This window comes from Arachis hypogaea, chromosome 13 (genome assembly GCF_003086295.3).
Source record: "Arachis hypogaea cultivar Tifrunner chromosome 13, arahy.Tifrunner.gnm2.J5K5, whole genome shotgun sequence".
Taxonomy (NCBI): domain Eukaryota; kingdom Viridiplantae; phylum Streptophyta; class Magnoliopsida; order Fabales; family Fabaceae; genus Arachis; species Arachis hypogaea.
This window is the reverse complement of record NC_092048.1, coordinates 118,804,433-118,827,219: the sequence shown is the minus strand read 5'-3', so window position 1 is coordinate 118,827,219 and position 22,787 is coordinate 118,804,433. Positions and strand designations below refer to the sequence as shown.

The 22,787-nt window shown below is 38.0% G+C and overlaps 1 non-coding gene across 1 annotated transcript; it reads right to left on the bottom strand.

Annotated features, from left to right (window-relative positions):
- Nucleotides 1-3,354: 3,354 nt before the first annotated feature.
- Nucleotides 3,355-3,462, bottom strand: LOC112739277 (small nucleolar RNA R71). Its single transcript, XR_003170210.1, has one exon. It is a non-coding gene; the product is annotated as a small nucleolar RNA R71 (small nucleolar RNA).
- Nucleotides 3,463-22,787: the final 19,325 nt, after the last annotated feature.

Here is a 22,787-nt window from a genome sequence, read left to right as displayed (position 1 = left end):
AGAATGAATATCTCTTAGATCTCCTAACCGAAATCTTCGTGGCGTAAGCTAGAATGATGGCGGCTTTCAAGAGAATTCGGAAGGTCTAAACCTTGTCTGTGATATTCCGAGTAGGATTCAATGATTGAATGACTGTGACGAGCTCCTAACTCGCGATTGCAGGGCGTTAGTGATAGACGCAAAAGGATAGTAAATCCTATTCCAGCATGATCGAGAACCGACAGATGAATAGCCGTGCCGTGACAGGGTGCGTGAGCATATTATTCACTGAGAGGATAAGATGAAGCCATTGGCAAGGGTGATGCCTCCAGACGATTAGCCGTGCCGTGACAGGGCATTGGATCATTTTTCCGAGAGATGACCGAAAGTAGCCATTGACAGTGGTGATGTATCACATAAAGCCAGCCATGGAAAGGAGTAAGACTGACTGGATGAAGATAGCAGGAAAGCAGAGGTTCAAAGGAACGAAAGCATCTCCATTCGCGTATCTGAAATTCCTACCAATGAATTACATAAGTATCTCTATCCCTATTTTATTATATAATATTCGAAAACACCATTATCACTTTATATCCGCCTGACTGAGATCTACAAGGTGACCATAGCTTGCTTCATACCAACAATCTCCGTGGGATTCGACCCTTACTCACGTAAGGTATTACTTGGACGACCCAGTGCACTTGCTGGTCAATTGTATCGAAGTTGTGACAAATTATGAATGTGTAATCACGATTACGCGTACCAAGTTGCTCACGTGCCAGGAATAGTTCGAGCTTGAACATCACAATTTCATGCACCAAGTTTTTGGCGCCGTTGCCGGGGACTTAATTGTTCCTGTTTGGCGCCAAGAATCGTCTGAGATCCCAATCCCGACAACAACACCAAGTTTTTGGCGCCGTTGCCGGGGATTGTTCGAGTTTGGACAACTGACGGTTCATCTTGTTGCTCAGATTAGGTAATTTTCTTTTTGTTTCCTTTTCAAAAATTTTTCAAAAATATTTCAAAATTTTCTCACCTGTTTTCGAAAAAAAAATTTATAAAAATGTTTTCAAAAAAAAAAATTTTATTCAAAATTTTTAAGAATGAATTCTAGTGTTTCATGAAGCATGTGAAGCCTAGCTGGCTGTAAAGCCATGTCTAAATTCTTTTGGACTGAGGCTTCCAACCATCAGCTGTTACACGACTGAAGGGTATGCCAGGCATGTCATGTCTGAATTACATGCTGAAGCTTGGCTGGCCATTCGCCATGTCTAGTGTTTTGGACCGGAGCTTTCATTGAAAGCTTGGCTGGCTAGTGAGCCATGTCTAATTCCTGGACTGAAGCTTTAGACTAAGAATGCAAGATTCCTGGGATTCATATTAAAAATTTTGGAATTCTTATTTTTCTTTTACAAAATAATTTTCGAAAAAAAAATCCAAAAAAAATCATAAAATCATAAAAATCAAAAATAATTTTCTGTTTCTTGTTTGAGTCTTGAGTCATATCATAAGTTTGGTGTCAATTGCATGTGCATCTTGCATTTTTCGAAAATATCATGCATTCATAGTGTTCTTCATGATCTTCAAGTTGTTCTTGGTAAGTCTTCTTGTTTGATCTTGATGTTTTCATGTTTTGTGTCTTTTCTTGTTTTACATGTGCATTTTTCGTTTCTTAGTGCGTAAGCATTAAAGAATTCTAAGTTTGGTGTCTTGCATGTTTTCTCTGCATTAAAAATTTTTCAAAATTGTGTTTATGATGTTCATCTTGACATTCATAGTGTTCTTGGTGTTCATCTTGACATTCATAGCATTCTTGCATGCATCACATGTTTTGATCTAAAAATTTCATGCATTGCATCTCTTTAGTGTTTTTCTCTCTCATCATAACAATTCAAAAAAAAATATCTTTCCCTTTTTCTCTCATCAAATTCGAAAATTTGGATTGACTTTTTCAAAAATTTTTAAAATCAAATTGTTTCTCATGAGTCAAATCAAATTTTCAATTTGAAAATCTTATCTTTTTCAAAATCTTTTCCAAAAATCAAATCTTTTTCAAAATTCTTAGTTATTTTCGAAAATCCCAAAAATATTTTTCAAAAATCTTTTTCTTATTTTTATACCAAATTTTCGAAAATAACATAATCAATTAATGTTTTGATTCAAAAATTTGAAGTTTGTTACTTGCTTGTTAAGAAAGATTCAAACTTTAAGTTCTAGAATCATATCTTGTGATTTCTTATGAATCAAGTCATTAATTGAGATTTTAAAAAATCAAATCTTTTTCAAAACTAATTTCAATCATATCTTTTTAAAAATATCTTCTTATCTTATCTTTTTCAAAAATATCTTTTCAAAATATCTTTTCTAACTTCCTAACTTCTTATCTTTTCAAAATTTGTTTCAACTAACCAACTAACTTTTTGTTTGTTTCTTAACTTTTTCAAAACTACCTAACTAACTCTCTCTCTCTAATTTTTGAAAATATCTCCCCTCTTTTTCAAAAATTTCTTTTTTATTTAACTAATTATTCTTATTTTTATTTTTAATTTTAAAAAAAAATTCGAAAAAAATACTAACATTTTTCAAAAACCATTTTCGAAAATCACTAACTCTTTTTCAAAAATATTTTTCGAAAAATTCTCCCTCCCCCATCTTATTCTATTTATTCATTCATATCCTAACATCTCAACTCACATCTCTGCCATCCTCACAGTTGTGTTTCTTCCATTATATTACATTCTTTGTCTCCCCCTCTTCTTCTACTCACACAGGGATCCCTATACTGTGGTATAAAGGATCCATATTATTATTATTATTTTTCTGTGCCTTCTTCTTTGTCATATGAGCAGGAGCAAGGATAAGAACATTCTTGTGGAAGCAGATCCAGAACCTGAAAGGACTCTGAAGAAAAAATTAAGAGAAGCTAAAATACAACAATCCAGAGATAACCTTTCAGAAATTTTCGAACAGGAAGAGGAGATGGCAGCCGAAAATAATAATAATGTAAGGAAGATGCTTGGTGACTTTACTGCACCTAATTCCAATTTACATGGAAGAAGCATCTCTATTCCTGCCATTGGAGCAAACAACTTTGAGCTGAAACCTCAATTAGTTTCTCTGATGCAGCAGAACTGCAAGTTTCATGGACTTCCATCTGAAGATCCTTTTCAGTTCTTAACTGAATTCTTGCAGATATGTGATACTGTTAAGACTAATGGAGTATATCCTGAAGTCTACAGGCTCATGCTTTTCCCTTTTGCTGTAAGAGACAGAGCTAGATTATGGTTGGATTCTCAACCCAAAGACAGCCTGAACTCTTGGGATAAGCTGGTCACGGCTTTCTTAGCCAAGTACTTTCCTCCTCAAAAGCTGAGCAAGCTTAGAGCTGATGTTCAAACCTTCAGACAGAAAGAAGGTGAATCCCTCTATGAAGCTTGGGAAAGATACAAACAGTTGACCAAAAAGTGTCCCTCTGACATGCTTTCAGAATGGACCATCCTGGATATATTCTATGATGGTTTATCTGAGCTATCAAAGATGTCACTGGACACTTCTGCAGGTGGATCCATTCACCTAAAGAAAACGCCTGCAGAAGCTCAAGAACTCATTGATATGGTTGCTAATAACCAGTTCATGTACACTTCTGAAAGGAATCCTGTGAGTAATGGGACGCCTATGAAGAAGGGAGTTCTTGAAGTTGATACTCTGAATGCCATATTAGCTCAGAATAAAATATTGACTCAGCAAGTCAATATGATCTCTCAGAGTCTGCATGGAATGCAAGCTACATCCAACAGTACTCAAGAGGCTTCTTATGAAGAAGAAGCTTATGATCCTGAGAACCCTGCAATAGCAGAGGTGAATTACTTAGGTGAACCTTATGGAAACACCTATAACTCATCATGGAGAAATCATCCAAATTTCTCATGGAAGGATCAAAAGCCTCAACAAGGCTTTAATAATAGTGGAAGAAACAGGTTTAACAATAATAAACCTTTTCCATCATCCACTCAACAACAGACAGAGAACTCTGAACAAAATGCTTCTAATTTAGCAAATCCAGTCTCTGATCTATCTAAGGCCACTGTGAGTTTCATGAATGAAACAAGGTCTTCCATTAGAAATTTGGAAGCACAAGTGGGCCAGCTGAGTAAAAGGATCACTGAAATCCCTCCCAGTACTCTCCCAAGCAATACAGAAGAGAATCCAAAAAGAGAGTGCAAGGCCATTGACATAAGCAAAATGGCCGAACCCAATGAGGGAGAGGAGGACGTGAATCCCAAGGAGGAAGACCTCCTGGGACGTCCAGTGATCAATAAGGAGTATCCCTATGAGGAACCAAAGGACTCTGAGGCTCATCTAGAGACCATAGAAATTCCATTGAACCTCCTTATTCCCTTCATGAGCTCTGATGAGTATTCCTCTTCTGAAGAGAATGAGGATGTTACTGAAGAGCAAACTGCCAAGTTTCTTGGTGCAATCATGAAGCTGAATGCCAAATTATTTGGCATTGATGCTTGGGAAGTTGAACCTCCCTTGTTCATCAATGAACTAAGTGATCTGGATCAACTGACATTTCCTCAGAAGAGACAGGATCCTGGAAAGTTCATAATACCTTGTACTATAGGCACCATGATCTTTAAGGCTCTGTGTGACCTTGGTTCAGGGATAAACCTCATGCCCCTCTTTGTAATAGAGAAACTGGGAATCTATGGGGTGCAAGCTGCTAAAATCTCATTAGAGATGGCAGACAATTCAAGAAAACAGGCTTATGGACAAGTAGAGGATGTGTTAGTAAAGGTTGAAGGCCTTTACGTCCCTGTTGATTTCATAGTCCTGGATACTGGAAAGGAAGAGAATGAATCCATCATCCTAGGAAGACCTTTCCTGGCCACAGCAAGAGCTGTGATTGATGTTGACAGAGGTGAAATAGTCCTTCAATGGAATGAGGACTCCCTTGTGTTTGAAACTCAAGGATCTCCCTCTGCAACCATGGAGAAGAAGCATGAAAAGCTTCTCTCAAAGCAGAGTCAACCCAAGCCCCCACAGTCAAACTCTAAGTTTGGTGTTGGGAGGCCACAACCAAACTCTAAGTTTGGTGTTGAACTCCCATATCCAAACTCTAAGTTTGGTGTTGGAGAGTCTCAACAAAGCTCTGCACATCTGTGAGGCTCCATGAGAGCCCACTGTCAAGCTATTCATATTAAAGAAGCGCTTGTTGGGAGGCAACCCAATTTTTATTTATCTAACTATATTTTCCTTAGTTATATGTCTTTGTAGGTTCATGATCATGTGGAGTCACAAAATAAATATAAAAATTGAAAACGGAATCAAAAACAGCAGAAGAAAAATCACACCCTGGAGGAGCATCTGTCTGGCGTTCAGCGCCAGAACAGAGCATGGTGCTGGCGCTGAACGCCCAAAAAGGGCAGCTTCTGGGCACTGAACGCCAGAACAGGCATGGTTTTGGCGTTCAACGCCAGAAATGGCACACAAATGGGCGTTGAACACCCAAAATGGCCACCAACCTGGCGCTGAACGCCCAGAGTTGTGTGCAAAGGCATTTTTACATGCCTAATGGGTGCAGGGATGTAAATCCTTGAACACCTCAGGATCTGTGGACCCCACAGGATCCCCACCTACCTCCACTCACTTCTTCTCACCACTCTCTTTCACACAACCCCATAAACACTCTTCCCTAAAAACCCTTCACCAATCACCTCAAACTCTCTTCCCCATCACCTCTTCACCACTCACATCCATCCACTCTTCCCCATAAATCTACCTCATAAACTCCACCTACCTTCAAAAATTCAAAACCAATTTCCCACCCAAACCCACCCATATGGCCGAAACCTTTCCCCCATCCCTTCCCTATATAAAGACCTCATTTCTTCATCAAATTCACACAACACATCCCTCTACACTCCTCTTGGCCGAAACCACATCTCCCTCTCCCTCTCCATATTTCTTCTTCTTCTTCTTCTATTCTTTTGTTTATTGCTCGAGGGCGAGCAATATTCTAAGTTTGGTGTGGTAAAAGCATAAGCTTTTTGTTTTTCCATTACCATTGATGGCACCTAAGACCGGAGAATCCTCTAAGAAGGGGAAAGGGAAGACAAAAGCTTCCACATCCGAGTCATGGGAGATGGAAAGGTTCATCTCTAAAGCCCATCAAGACCACTTCTATGATGTTGTGGCCAAAAAGAAGGTGATCCCCGAGGTCCCCTTCCAACTCAAAAGAAATGAGTATCCGGAGATCCAACATGAGATTCAAAGAAGAGGTTGGGAAGTCCTAACAAAACCCATCCAACAAGTCGGCATCCTAATGGTTCAAGAGTTCTATGCCAATGCATGGATCACCAAGAACCATGATCAAAGTAAGAACCCGGATCCAAAGAACTATGTTACAATGGTTCGGGGGAAATACTTAGATTTTAGTCCGGAAAATGTGAGGTTGGCGTTCAACTTGCCAAACATGGAAGAGAACGCACGCCCCTACACAAGGAGAGTCAACTTTGATCAAAGGTTGGACCAAGTCCTTATGGACATATGTATAGAAGGAGCTCAATGGAAGATTGACTCCAAAGGCAAGCCGGTTCAACTAAGAAGATTGGACCTCAAGCCTGTAGCTAGAGGATGGTTGGAGTTCATTCAATGCTCAATCATTCCCACTAGCAACCGGTCTGAAGTTACTATAGACCGGGCCATCATGATCCATAGCATCATGATTGGAGAAGAGGTGGAAGTTCATAAGATTATACCTCAAGAACTCTATAAGGTGGCTGACAAGTCCTCTACTGTGGCAAGGTTAGCCTTTCCTCACCTCATCTGCCACCTATGCAATTCGGCTGGGATTGACATAGAGGGAGATATCCTCATTAAAGAAGACAAGCCCATCACTAAGAAAAATATGGAGCAAGTAAGAGAGCCCATTCATGGAGCTCAAGAGGCACAAGAAGCTCATCACCATGAGATCCCGGAAATGCCTCAAATGCACTTTCCTCCACAAAATTATTGGGAGCAAATCAACATCTCCCTAGGAGAATTGAGTTCCAATATGGGACAACTAAGGGTGGAACATCAAGAGCACTCCATCATGCTTCATGAAATAAGAGAAGATCAAAAAGCAATGAGGGAGGAGCAACAAAGACAAGGAAGAGACATAGAAGAGCTCAAGGACATCATTGGTTCCTCAAGAAGGAAACGCCACCATCACTAAGGTGGATTCATTCCTTGTTCTTGCTTTCTCTGTTTTTCATTTTCTATGTTATGTGCTTATCTATGTTTGTGTCTTCATTACATGATCATTAGTAGTTAGTAACTTTGTCTTAAAGTTATGAATGTCCTATGAATCCATCACCTCTCTTAAATGAAAAATGTTTTAAATCGAAAGAACAAGAAGTACATGAGTTTCGAATTTATCCTTGAACTTAGTTTAATTATATTGATGTGGTGACAATGCTTCTTGTTTTCAGAATGTATGCTTGAACAGTACATATGTCTTTTGAAGTTGTTGTTTAAGAATGTTAAATATGTTGGCTCTTGAAAGAATGATGACTAGGAGACATGTTATTTGATAATCTGAAAAATCATAAAAATGATTCTTGAAGTAAGAAAAAGCAGCAAAGAACAAAGCTTGCAGAAAAAAAAATAGGCGAAAAAAATAGAAAAAAAAATAAGAAAGAAAAAGCAAGCAGAAAAAGCCAAAATCTCTTAAAACCAAGAGGCAAGAGCAAAAAGCCAATAACCCTTAAAACCAAAAGGCAAGGGCAAATAAAAAGGATCCCAAGGCTTTGAGCATCAGTGGATAGGAGGGCCTGAAGGAATAAAATCCTGGTCTAAGCGGCTAAACCAAGCTGTCCCTAACCATGTGCTTGTGGCGTGTAGGTGTCAAGTGAAAACTTGAGACTGAGCGGTTAAAGTCAAGGTCCAAAGCAAAAAAAGAGTGTGCTTAAGAACCCTGGACACCTCTAATTGGGGACTTTAGCAAAGCTGAGTCACAATCTGAAAAGATTCACCCAATTATGTGTCTGTGGCATTTATGTACCCGGTGGTAATACTGGAAAACAAAGTGCTTAGGGCCACGGCCAAGACTCATGAAATAGCTATGTTCAAGAATCATCATACTGAACTAGGAGAATCAATAACACTATCTGAAATCTGAGTTCCTATAGATGCCAATCATTCTGAACCTCAATGGATAGAGTGAGATGCCAAAACTATTCAAGAGGCAAAAAGCTATAAGTCCCGCTCATTTGATTGGAGCTATGTTTCATTGATAGTTTGGCATTTATAGTATATTCTCTTCTTTTTATCCTATTTGATTTTCAGTTGCTTGGGGACAAGCAACAATTTAAGTTTGGTGTTGTGATGAGCGGATAATTTATACGCTTTTTGGCATTGTTTTTAGTATGTTTTTAGTAGGATCTAGTTACTTTTAGGGATGTTTTCATTAGTTTTTATGTTAAATTCACATTTCTGGACTTTACTATGAGTTTGTGTGTTTTTCTGTGATTTCAGGTATTTTCTGGCTGAAATTGAGGGACTTGAGCAGAAATCAGATTCAGAGGTTGAAGAAGGACTGCTGATGCTGTTGGATTCTGACCTCCCTGCACTCAAAGTGGATTTTCTGGAGCTACAGAACTCGAAATGGCGCGCTTCTAATTGCGTTGGAAAGTAGACATCCAGGGCTTTCCAGCAATATATAATAGTTCATACTTTGTCCAAGAATAGACAATGTAAACTGGCATTCAACGCCAGCTTTCTACCCAAATCTGGCGTCCAGCGCCAGAAAAGGAGCCAAAACCAGAGTTGAACGCCCAAACTGGCACAAAAGCTGGCGTTCAACTCCAAGAAGGACCTCTACACGTGCAACACTCAGGCTCAGCCCAAACACACACCAAGTGGGCCCAGGAAGTGGATTTACACATCAATTACTTACTCATGTAAACCCTAGTAGCTAGTTTATTATAAATAGGATCTTTTACTATTGTATTAGGCATCTTTGGATTACCTTATGATCCTTTGATCACGTTTTGGGGGCTGGCCATCTCGGCCATGCCTGGACCTTTCACTTATGTATTTTCAACGGTAGAGTTTCTACACTCCATAGATTAAGGTGTGGAGCTCTGCTGTTCCTCAAAGATTAATGCAAAGTACTACTGTTTTCTATTCAACTCATCTTATTTCGCTTCTAAGATATCCATTCGCACCCAAGAACGTGATGAAGGTGATGATTATGTGTGACGCTCATCACCATTCTCCCCTATGAACACGTGCCTGACAAACACTTCTGTTCTACATGAAATAAGCTAGAATGAATATCTCTTAAATCTCCTAACCGGAATCTTTGTGGCATAAGCTAGAATGATGGCGGCATTCAAGAGAATCCGGAAGGTCTAAACCTTGTCTGTGGTATTCCGAGTAGGATTCAATGATTGAATGACTGTGACGAGCTCCTAACTCGCGATTGCAGGGCGTTAGTGACAGACGCAAAAGGATAGTAAATCCTATTCCAGCATGATCGAGAACCGACAGATGAATAGCCGTGCCGTGACAGGGTGCGTGAGCATATTATTCACTGAGAGGATAAGATGAAGCCATTGGCAAGGGTGATGCCTCCAGACGATTAGCCGTGCCGTGACAGGGCATTGGATCATTTTCCCGAGAGATGACCGAAAGTAGCCATTGACAGTGGTGATGTATCACATAAAGCCAGCCATGGAAAGGAGTAAGACTGACTGAGATCTACAAGGTGACCATAGCTTGCTTCATACCAACAATCTCCGTGGGATTCGACCCTTACTCACGTAAGGTATTACTTGGACGACCCAGTGCACTTGCTGGTCAGTTGTATCGAAGTTGTGACAAATTATGAATGTGTAATCACGATTACGCGTACCAAGTTGCTCACGTGCCAGGAATAGTTCGAGCCTGGACATCACAATTTCGTGCATCACGTGTCAAGAGAGTCAGAAAACGGGTTGTCTGCACGCTTTGGAGGGGCGTGCTCCACTTCCTCTTTTTTCTCTTCTGGAGCTTTCTTTTCAACTAGCTCTTCATTGGCCCTTGTCTCAGAGCCAGCTGTTTTACCACTTCTCAATTGAATAACCTTGCAATCTTCTTTTGGGTTCACCACTGTATCACCTGGAAACATACTTACAGACCTCTCAGGTATTTACTTGCTCAGTTGGCCCATTTGCACTTCTAAGTTTCGAATGGAGGCTTTGGTTTCCTGCATAAAACTCTTCATCATCTCCCAATCAGAATCTTCTTAGGATTTAGAGTTTGCATGCTGAGGTGGCTATTGCTGCTGAGACTAAAATTGACGATTATTGTGATTGTTCTGTTGAAAGCCGCCCTGAGAATTATTGTTGAAATTCTGAGGTCTCTGAGGTTGGTCCCTCCATCCAAAATTTGGTGATTCCTCCACCCCTGATTGTATGTCTTAGAATATGGATCATTGTTAGGATTTCTAGGACCACTCCCCATGTAATTGACCTGTTCAGAAGAGCATTGAGCATAGTCATAACTATCATTTTGCACAAAATTACCTGTCATGTCATAAGAGTCCTCCTAAGGTGAGTTTCGGGTGTTGATAGCTGAGACTTGCATGCCACCCATCTGCTGAGTAAGTAAATTTATTTGCTGAGACATAAGCTTGTTCTGAGCAAGAAGAGCATTAAGAGCTTCTACTTCCATAACACCCTTCTTCTGAGGAGCATCAGCGTTCACAGGATTCCTGTTAGATGAGTATAAATATTGGTTACTAGCAATCAATTCAATCAGCTCAATAGTCTCCTCCGGTGTCTTCTTCTTGTGCAATGAACCACCTACAGAATTATCTAAGCACATCTTAGACATTTAACCCAAGCTTTCATAAAAGATATCTAGTTGGGTCCATTTAGAGAACATGTCCGGAGGGCATTGCCTAATCAGTAGCTTGTACCTCTCCCAAGCTTCATAAAAAGTTTCACCATCCCTTTGCCTGAAGGTCTGAACCTCCACCCTAAGCTTAGTCAGCTTCTTTGGTGGGAAAAATTTAGTAAGAAACTCAGTAATAACCTTGTCCCAAGTATTCAAACTTTCCTTGGGTTGGAAATCTAGCCATAGCTTTGCTCCATCCCTCAGAGCAAATGGGAAGAGCATGAGTTTGTACACCTCTGGGTTCACTCCATTTGTCTTCACAGTATCACAAATCTGCAGAAAATTAGAAATAAATTGATTTGGGTCTTCGTGGGGAAGACCATGATACTGGCAGTTTTGTTGCACCAGGGTGACCAATTGTGGCTTCAACTCAAAGTTGTTCGCAGTTATAGGAGGCACTACAATGCTTTTTCCATAAAGATCTGCAGTAGGAACAGAGTAAGAGCCAAGCACTCTCCTTTGTTCTTCATTCCTATTCGGATTTGCCACATTGGCATTAACAGCATTATTATGATCCATAGTGGATTCTGCAGCCTTGCAAAGTCTTGCTTGTTGTAAACGTTGCCTGAGAGTTCTTTCAGGTTCAGATCAAAGTCTAAGAGATGATCTTTGTCTCTGTTCCTGCGCATAAACAAACAGAAAACAAGAAAAGGTGGGAATCTCTACGTCAGAGTGCAGAGAAGTCCCAGTGAGGTATCCTGTGTAAAATAATAAAATAAAAATGCTAAATAAAATAAATAAATAAATTTTGAAAATGATAACTAAAATTAAACAGAAATTTTCGAAAATTAACAGGAAAATTAAACAAGACAATTAAAATAAAATTAACTAGGTGACATCGAACTTAATTTCAGAAATTAAGGAAAAATAGTAGTGCTCTTTTAAAAAAAATATTTTTTTTCGAAAATAATAAGCAAAATTTAAATAAAATTAAAACTAAAACGCCTAATCTAAGCAATTAGACAACTGATAGTTGTTAATCACTATCAATCCCCGGCAACGGCGCCAAAAACTTGGTGCGGAATTTATAACCCACAAACTAACCGGCAAGTGCACCAGGTCGTACCAAGTAATACCTCAGGTGAGTGAAGGTCGATCCCACGAGGATTGTAGGACTAAGCAACAATGGTTGATTAATTTACTTAGTTAGGCAAACAGAAAATAGTGTTGGGTGTTCAAAAGACATTAAACAATATAAAGAATATTAAAAGAGCAAGTAAATAAGTTGGGAATAAAGTATAGAGAAGGCAGTTAAGGCTTCAGAGTTATCTATTTTCCGGATTGACTTTTCTTAATAATTTATTTTAATCATGCAAGATTTAATTCATGGCAAACTATATGTGACTAGACCCTAATTCCTAAGACCTTCCTAGTCTCCTCTAAAATTCATCAACTGCCAATTCCTTGATCAATTAATTCCAATTAGAGGGTGAAGCTTAATTCTAGTTTATATGCCACATAAATCCTAATTATCCAAATATAAGAGGATTATATGTCACGTATCCTGTTAAATCCAGATAATCAAAATTTAGGAGAAATTGTTTTCAAGCTATTGTTCAAGTAAAGAGCTTTTCCAAGTTATACAAGAACACAATTAGAAAGAGGGTCATACTTCCGTTCCACCCAAATTCATAGAATAAAGAACGAAAGTAATTCTTGAATTATAAATCAAAACATGAATTAAAATAGAAAAACAATAAAATCAATCATACAATAGACAGAGCTCCTAACCTTAACAGTGGAGGTTTAGTTGCTCATGGTTCAGAGAAAATAAGGATTCTAAATTGGAATGGAATAATGTTGTCCTGGAACCCCCCTGTTGGAATCCCCGTTTATATCTAATCCTAATTAATTTAAAATCTATCTTCTAAAACTAAAATAATATCTTTTCCTATTTTATAATAAAAATTAAAGTTTAAATCAGAATTAATTAAAGCAATCAGCATGTCTTCAATTGATGGATGGGGACCACTTGCTTCGTAGGGTCCACGCCTAACTTGGAGTGGGCATAATTATTCTTGTGTGAATCTCCCTTGAGTCTCTGCTATCCACTGGCTCTAGTTTGCATTTCTGGACCGAAAACTGGGTCAAAACTTGGCCTGAAATTGCCCCAGCATTTTCTACGTTTTCTGCATGTCGCGTATGTCACGCGTACGCGTCAGTTACGCGTATGCGTCGATGGTCTTTTTCGCGTGTCACGCGTACGCGTCAGGTACGCGCACACGTTGCTGAGAAACTTTGCTTTTCACGCGTACGCGTCAGCTACGCGCACGCGTCGCCATGGACAGCTCCAAATCACGCGTACGCATTAGTTAAGCATACGCGTCGCTCCTTGCTGGTCAGCTCCTTGGTTTCTTCTCTTTCTCTGCAAAAACTCTATCAAATTCATCCGAATGCTGCCTAAAATAAACAAAATTGCACAAGACTCAAAGTAGCATCCATAGTGGCTCAAAAATAATAAATTCTTGATAAAACTTAACAAATTAAATGCAAATTCACTAGGAAAAGATAGGAAAGATGCTCACGCATCAGGTAGCAAGTGTTACTCAGCAAAAAGGGGCTAAGATTCAACCCCCCTTTCTCTTAGCCACTGATAAACCATCACACTATTAAGGCTATTTTGATTGATTTGCTACTGAGTTCAAGAGTTACACTATTGGTTTAGTGTTATTGGTGCTGAGCTTTTGAATTGGTGCTCAGAGGATGCTTGTTAGTGTCATTTTGTGCCGTTTACACTTTGGTATGCCAAGAGTTCGACAATATGCCTCAACGAGTTCTTAATAAAATTTTGGTTCAATACTTGGAAATCAATGCTTACTTTCACATTCTTATTGTTATTATGCATTGATGAATGGATGTGAAATGCTTTTAATTGACTAAAATTTTTATTTTTGCATGATTGAGGTTCTTTGTTCAATAGTACAAGATTAATACAATTTTAAGCTCCTTGATTCTATATAATCCAAGTATGTTAATTTTGGATGTTTATTTGGTTTATATTAGGAACGCTTTTCAATTCTTGAAATTAACCTTGTGCTATTGACTATAGGAAGTACATTAGTGTTGAACTTGTTCCTCATACTTGCACTTTATTGTTGACTTGTTGTGCTAAATTTCTGTTAATTGGTGCAAACATGACGATAGGTAGAGGTGCCGCCGGTTGTGGCTGTAGCCGTGGTCGGGGTAGAGGGAGGGTTTCTTTTGGTACCTCCGGGACTTCTGGATCCTCTCCCTCTACTCCGACCACCCCAGTGATGCCACGGGTTGCGAATTTAGCAGACCAGATGTTCATCATGGTCCCTAACCCCAACTACGTGCCTCCGTCTACGGTGACGCTGTCGCCTCCTACCGCTTAGCATCCCGCATCTACAGCGACATCATCTCCAGTGACAGATGCTGCGACCCTGGAGTTCAGCCACGGAAGTGAGGCAGCTGATGCCCCTCCACCACCTCCCATCGTACGGTTGAAGATTTGGCTTGATGGCAGCACGAGGTAAGTATCACGTTGAGTCTCATGTATTTCCTGTTTATGGTTATCGTTGAAAGTGCCTGAAAATTGATTCTAGTTTAGCGGATTTAGGTTTGAATGCCTGGTTATTATTTTATGTTTCCTGTTTAGGTTTATTTAGTTGCCTGACTATTATTTTCTGTTTATTGATTATTGTTTCTGCTGAAAGTTCATGAAAATTGATTTCTGTTTAGTGGATTTAGGTTTATTTGGTTGCCTGGTTATTATTTCCTGTTTACTGATTATGGTTATTGTGAAAATTAATTCTTGTTTAGTTGATTTAGGTTTATTTGGTTGCCTGGTTATTGTTTTCTGTTTCCTATTTATGGTTATTGCTCAAAGTTTTTGAAAAGTGATTCTTGTTTCCTATTTACTTGATTATGGTTATTGTGGGTTGTTGTTAGGTTTACATCGAACAACAATACGTGTACTCAGGAGATGACTAATGTCATCAAGATGATGTACGACCAACCCTGGCCCAACTAAACAAAAATTTCTGCTAAGACCAGGGAGCAATGGTTTCAGAAATGGGCGGTAATTACTTTTCTTTTTTGATTTCAAACTTTTTAGCTAGTTTATATCATCTATCTTGCTTAACTAATTTTAAATTTTTTTGTTGCAGTTGTACTTTATATGGGACACTGAGCACGATCTTATCATCAGGAAGATATTCGACCATAGAATAGGTCGGCGGCTCTAGTATATGATGGATGATGTTCGTCAGGGGCGGGATCGTCAGATGCCTTAGCTCTGAGCGAAATGAAGAAGGATCTGTTTGTCATTGGGAGACTGATGAGGGATTCTCACATTGACGTCTCACCAACCGAGCTAATAGGACATTGGCTAAGTCGTCCAAGTACACCGGCGACTCAACCACCTTCATGAAGACTAAGGCCAGACTGGTATAAAGTGACTTTAATTTTTTTTAATAACTTAGTTATATTCTTTTGCATATCATTACTAAGCATCCTAATCATATTGTTTCAATGCAACACGTGTTGTCAAAGTTATTAGATCGCGAGGCGGCATTGGCGGAGACGTTCAAGTAACCACAAGCTGAAGGAGAACAAAGATTTGCTTATCAACGGTCTCAGGACCATTATATGATTAAACATATATATGATCATCTACTATAAAATTTTTAGAGACTAATTAACTGTATATCTGTTATACTAATTGCAATAACTTGTGTAACACAAGAGTGCTACACACAGAGACTAGAGGTTGCGGCTCAATTGTCTTTGCAAATTGGGGAGGACGCTGCTGATGGCTCTGTAGCTTCAGTCGTCGATCTTGATGCAGTTTGGCATGAGACCACCTCAGCACCATACAAGAACCACGTATACGGGCTGGGGTCATTCTTCGTCAGCAGCATCCGCACCTCCATGTTAAGCCCGTTGTCAGGTTCTGCCTCCAGTTGAGCAGTCGAGCCCGAGGAAGGCGTGGATTTGAGGCTGCAAGTGCATGAGCTCCAAGCAGCCAAGTCGTAGGAGATCCTCACCTGCGTGACGTCTATGGATGAGCTCAAGCTGGAGTGGAGAGAGTCGCTAGAACGGCTTTAGCGTATGGAAGCTCAGATGAAGGTTTACCAGGCCCAGATATGTGTCGTTGGCATTGACCTCGCTGGTGGCAGCACTGCTGCTAGTGGTACACGGACATTACCGCCTTCTGCGCCGCTGACTCAGGGCCACGAGACTGACGAGGATTACCTGGATCTGTAGTTATTAGTGTTTTGTTTAACTATTTGATTATATTTATTTGATGTACTTGACTTTTAATTTGTTTGAACATTGTATTATTTATTTTAAATAATAGGTTTTCATTATTTATGAACTCAACATTAATTGTGTAAAAATAAATTTAAATTTAAAATTAAAATTGACCATTTATTTCAATTTTTTAAAAAAAATTGACATTACCGTCTGATTTACCGTAGGAATAATCCGACGGTAATAGTGTGCGAAACAACATTTTTTGGCACCAACAATATCATTGAAAAAATTCTCCGATAACCAATTGGTTTTTTGAGCTGATATTCCGTCGCAGAATCCGATGGTAATTACCGCCGGACAAAAAGAATCTGACGATAACCATTTACCGGCGAGGTTTATATCGTCTGATTCATTCCGACGGTAATTTAATTACCGTTAAATTTTAATTGGTTCTTAGACGATAAATCCAACGGTACTCAGTATTTTTCTTGTAGTGACTAGAGCAAAATATAGGTAGCATTTGGTTCATGTCCATGTCTCTCTAAGACATGGATACGGCGGCACATGTCTCTCGTTTGGTTAAGTGAGACACAATTTTTTTATGGACACGGGAGGACACAGATGGACACAAAGACATTAAATTTGTGTACCTCCAAATAATTGAGACACTGAGACATAACTTGTGAGCACTAATTTTTTTTATCCTTTTACCCTTATTTAATTTTCAGAATTCCAAGTTCACCCTCCCTCTTCTTCTCTCATGCATCTTCCACCTCCATATCTACAACTCCTTCTCCTTCTTAGTAGTTCACCATCCTTCATCCTCCCTCTTTCATCTTTCCTTCTCAATATTTGCTGCTCATCGCCATCACTCTCCCTATTCCTTTTCACACCATGCACTGCCTCTCTCCCATTTCCTCTTCGCGACACCCATACCGTTGCCTCTTTCCTACTTTTCCTTTTCACCCATTGTGTCTTCTCTTTCTGCTTCACCCTCTTCCTCAAAAATTCAGATCTAGGTACATATTTTCTGTCGATTGCCACTGTTCCAATGTAAAGAGCAACTACGTCTGCTCATCCTTCTTCTCTCTCGAAGGGCTCAGGTTTCAAGCTGTTGTCTAGATCCACCATTGGCTTTGGTCTTCGATGGTGTTTCCCTCCATCCTCTCTCTGACGACGCTATTCATCCTCTACAAGATGAATGTCTCCTTTGATCTGCTCACCCTTCCTCCTTTATTCTCCCTTCATTGAATTATTTTTTGTCAAAAAATTGAATGTGTTTGTTATTTTGTTTGGGATGCATCAAATTGGATATTTTGTTGATTTTATAATATTAAATTTAATTTATATTAGGATATTATTATTTTTGTATTTGATTGAAGATAGTGGTGCCATTAATGGCTGATGATAACTCTGAGAGGGGGAGAAGGGCAAAAATGGTAGTGGGAAAATGGTGAGGGTAAAATTGATATTTTAGTGAAATTTTGAGTTGTATGTTCTACTGTATCTAAATTGCCAAACAAGATAAAAAAATTAAGTGTCTTCTTGTATCTATGTACTTCTATGTATTTTTGTCTATGTCTTTATTATTTTGAGACATCAACCAAACACAGCCATAGAGAATTATCATGGATATCCCTCTCCTACCACGTTTCCTGCTTCCCTAGAAGGTATCACTGATTTCTTGGTGGACCACATACAACCTATTTTACCATAAAAGTCTATACAAGTCATTTTTTCCTAAATCACTCTCACGCGCGCGTCTTACGCACGCACATTTCACATGCCTCTTAATTTAACAGATTTCAATCAACGCGTGCACGTTCTTTGTTGTGCCGTTACTGCACGTTCTTCTTCTTCTTCTTCTTGCTACACGTTCTTCTTCTTCTTCATCTCCACTTTTGTTATCGTCGTCACCAACACCACATCCTCCTCCTCCTCCTCCTCTTCCTCCTTCTTTTTTCACTGGAATTTCTTCTCTTCCTTCCTTTTCCTCCTCCTCCTCCTCCATATCTTGTTGTTAAAGATAATGAATAATTCAAGTTCAGATTGTCAATTGAACTAAAACGAATTTGATTCTTGTTTTAATTCCAATCAAGTAGCTACGTGTGGTTCGATTCAAGTTAATTTTTTCGTTAGTAGTTTATGATTTTGTAGGTGAATAATGTTTCATTATTGATGGTTTGAATTGAATGTAATGTAAAAGTTCTGCATTAAAATATTTTTCTGTATTTGCAGCAAATTTAGGCGTAACACAAAGTTATTTGGGTGTAACACGAAGACATTTAGGTGTATTCTTTAAGAATTTTTGGTGTATGTTTAACACCCTACCACACTAAGCTTTACGCTTAAGTCGTAAAACGAAGGTGGTGTAGTATTACGACCTCTAAAATAAAATGAGTACATATAATAGCAGAAGAATTATAACATGCTAGGAGCCTTGAAGAATAGGGAAAATAAAAATCGCGAGATAAAAGCGCAACGCTCAAGGAACGAGTTAACTTGCGTGCTAAGAAAACCATAACTATCAAACATAAGATAACAGAAGTAGGAATAGAGTGCCAAAGATACAAAATAACAAGCTCCTAACTCAGCCTGCGAAGTTAAGACTGGCTGGAAAATATTTATACATATATACATACATATCCAAAACCCAAAAGTACATATACACAATCCTGGCTCTCCATAAACCTCTAAGAGGATCAAAAAGGACAAGTTATATGGAGAAAAAGCTAAGTACATATATATACATCACTGTACAACAAAACTATACAACAATACTATCCAGTAACCCCCTCCGCTTTAAGAGTCCAGACGCCTAACGAGATGGCTCTTGACCTGCATCTGAAAAATAACAACATAGTATGGAATGAGATCCGGAGGTTCTTAGTATGGTAAAGGTGCCACACACATAAGATATAAGGTCCTGGAAATGCCAGAGGCAATCCTAGAATGCTGACACTTAGATTATAGAGCTTAAAGTATTGAACAGAAGCCATAAAAGGTGGTTTACTAAGGATATATAAACCTAACTTAACTTAACCTTAAATCTAAATCCCATTCTGCCATTTCTCCATACCTCCAACTCCATCATGCATTTCACAGACAGATAAACAGATAAAGGCAAGCACAGGAAGGTTACAAATACTGCAAATAACAAATACACATTTAACATGGCAAGTACATTTAGGCACACCCAGTTAAAGCACAAGCAAGTAATTCGAGTAATATGCATATGATGCATGCCTGTCCTATGGCTGATGAGGCTCATCTGTCGGTTATCCAGCCAACCCGACAAGTCTGAATTGTCCTTAGACTGTCCCCCGACGTGCATTCCCAAGAGTCTATGCATAGCTTTTTCTCAAATAATTAATATTGCTCAATGGGGGTAACATTCCCGGGAATTTATATAGTGTCCGGTCACACTTACGTCGTAGGGTCAACAGAGTATCGAGTTTTCAACCTGGTACACGTGGTCGCAAGCCACGACACTTTATCCAAGGAATCTCGTATCTCAGATTATTCAAATTTATAAGCCATATAAATAATTCAATTATAATTCATCAACATCCACATCATTCTCAATCGCTTCTCATTCATCATTATACGTCAATCATATTCAATCCTTATCCTTCATTATCACACCTCCCATTCCGTCCATCAATAGTTCCAATTCAAAACATAATTCATTCTTTTCTAAATGAATCAAACTTAAAACATGCTCATTTTCTTAATAACTCTAAATCAAACCATATAAACTTTGAATATAAATCTTTTTAGATAGTCATATAAACAAAATCTCTAATTTTTATAAAATTTCGGTAGCATCTCCTCTAAAACTCGGACTTTGCCACCCTTTTCGGGTACAAACCTGCTTTCTTTTCAATTTAACATACCCTTCATCATCATCATAACAGTCACCACAATAAATCTACCTTAGATCAACAATTATACTCATACAATATGTAAATCCAACAACCAAAATTCAACTAAGGACCATAATTCACTTATCCTAGGCTTCTAATACAAAATACCTCAAATCAATAATTCACTAAATCATTAGTTAATCAACAAGCACCATACCAACCCTGTTCATCAACAATAACATTCAACCATAATTCTCTCCAAATTAACATAACAACATTCACCATCCAAAATTAATAACTAATTATCCAATAAACTTCAACCAAATATATTCATCGACAAATTACTAAACATTAAACATACACCTGCATTCCAACTTATCCTATGGTCATCTAGCCTAAGTTTTCACAGAACATTATATATTAAATGCAAGAAATCTAAATCATACCTTAGCCGATTCCCAAGTATTATTCCAAGACAATTTTCCTAAAAGAACACAGCCCTCAAAACCTTAACTAATCCGCTTCCTCCAAGTTCCAGTATTCTCAATTTCAAACTCCAATTATTTATTCACAACCTAATACACATTCATAACACATATATATCCAATTTAATACTCAAAGCTCAAATTTAATGAAATTAAAATAAAATTATCATATCCTCACCTTACCCAAGCTTCACATAAGCAAGAGTGAACGTTTTTCCCAAGCTAATTGGATCCTAAAACATCAGAAATCAAAGAAATTCAACCTTCCCATTAAAAATTCGAAAATCGGGGGAAAAGAGGGTTGAGAGTGATTAAACAAGTTACTAGTAAAATTGTTCCGGTAGAAATATAGAGCTCGACGTGATGAACGCGTGGCCATAAACGGTGCGGCGATTGGAGCTCGGACGGAGAAGTTACGGGATTTTGAAATTCACCGTAAAGGTTCGGGAAACTTTCGTCACTCTTCTCCCCTACCTGGAAGCGTTTCACGCTGCTGCACCCAAATGAGGGAGAGAAAGGAGTTTGGCTTCATTTAATGAGTTGGTCCGGTTGGACCGACGGCCCGGTTCGGGTCTGATTCAACCGGTTCGGCCCGTTCGGTCCAATCTTGGACCGTTTTCTTCGAAATTGGTGTCAAAATTCTCGTTTCGACGAGCTCTATCCTAATTTGATATAATTTTCACATTTCAAATATTCCTTATTAAAAACTAATTTATTGACTAATTATCTACTAATTTAACCGGGGTTTACAGTATGTGTGCTGATAAATTTTGCATAATTCAAAACTCTTCTTCTTCCTCCTCCTCATCTTCTGTTGCTTCTTCTTCTTCTTTTTCATCATCATCATCATCTTCTTCTTTATTTTCTTATTCATCTTTTTTTTTTCTTATTTTATCTTCTTAAATTTCTTCTTGTTTTACTCTTTTAACAAGAATAAAAACAAAAAAATCAAACAAAGAAGAAGAAAAAACACATAATGGTACAAAATCACTTTGAGGAGGATGAACTTACATTTGTTCAACTAAAAGAAAGAAAGATATAAGAAAGAAAAGAAGAACAAAAAAATGCAGCATTAGAGAAAATATTTTTTGTATTTGCAGCAAATTTGGGTGTAACACGAAGATATTTGGGTGTATTGTTTAAGAATTTTTGGTGTATGTATATTGATAAGTTCTGCATAATTCAAAAATTTTCCTTTTCCTCCTCCTTTTCTTCTGTTGCTTCTTCTTTTTTTTTTCATCATCATCACCATCTTCTTCTTCTTCTTCTTCTTTTTTTGTTCATCTTTTTCTTTTTGTTTTACCTTCTCAAGTTTCTTCTTGTTTTACTCTCTCACCAACACCTCCTCCTCTTCTTCCTCCTTCTTTTTCATTGGAATTTCTTCTCCTCCTTTCTTTTTCTCCTTCTCCTCCATCATCAGTTATCTCATTGTTGAAGATAATGAATAATTTAAATTCAGATTGTCAATTGAACCAGAACGAAATTGATTATTTTGAATCTAATCAAGTGGCTGAGGTGTGGTTTGATTCTAGTTAATGTTTTCATTAGTATTTTATGATTCTATAAGTGAATAATGTTGTTTTTGTTTGTGAAAATTTATGTTCATCCTTGATGGTTTGAATTGAATGTAATGTAAAAATTCTGCATTAAAGAAAATATTTTTCTGTATTATTTGGGTGTAACACGAAGATATTTATGTGTATTGTTTAAGAATTTAAGGTGTATGTGTGCTGATAAATTCTGCATAATTCAAAACTCTTCTTCTCCCTCCTCCTCATCTTCTGTTACTTCTTCTTCTTCTTCTTTTTTATCATCATCATCATCATCATCATCATCATCTTCTTTTTTTTCTTATTCATCTTTTTTTTTCTTATTTTATCTCTCAAATTTCTTCTTGTTTTACTCTTTTAACAAGAATAAAAGTAAAAAAATCAAACAAAGAAGAAGAAGAAACACATAATGGTACAAAATCACTTGGAAGATGATGAACTTACATTCGTTCAACTAAAAGAAAGAAAGAAATAAGAACAAAAAAGAACAAAAAAATGCAGTATTAGAGGAAATATTTTTCTGTATTTACAGCAAATTTGGGTGTAACACGAAGATATTTGGGTGTATTGTTTAAGAATTTTCGGTGTTTGTGTGCTGATAAGTTCTGCATAATTCAAAACTCTTCCTCTTTCTCATCCTCATCTTCTGCTACTTTTTCTTCTTCATCTTCTTATTTCATATTCTCATAATTCTTTTTGGGAGAAAAAAAATCAAATATATAATGTTACAAAATCAATAAAAAAAAAAGAAGGAAAAA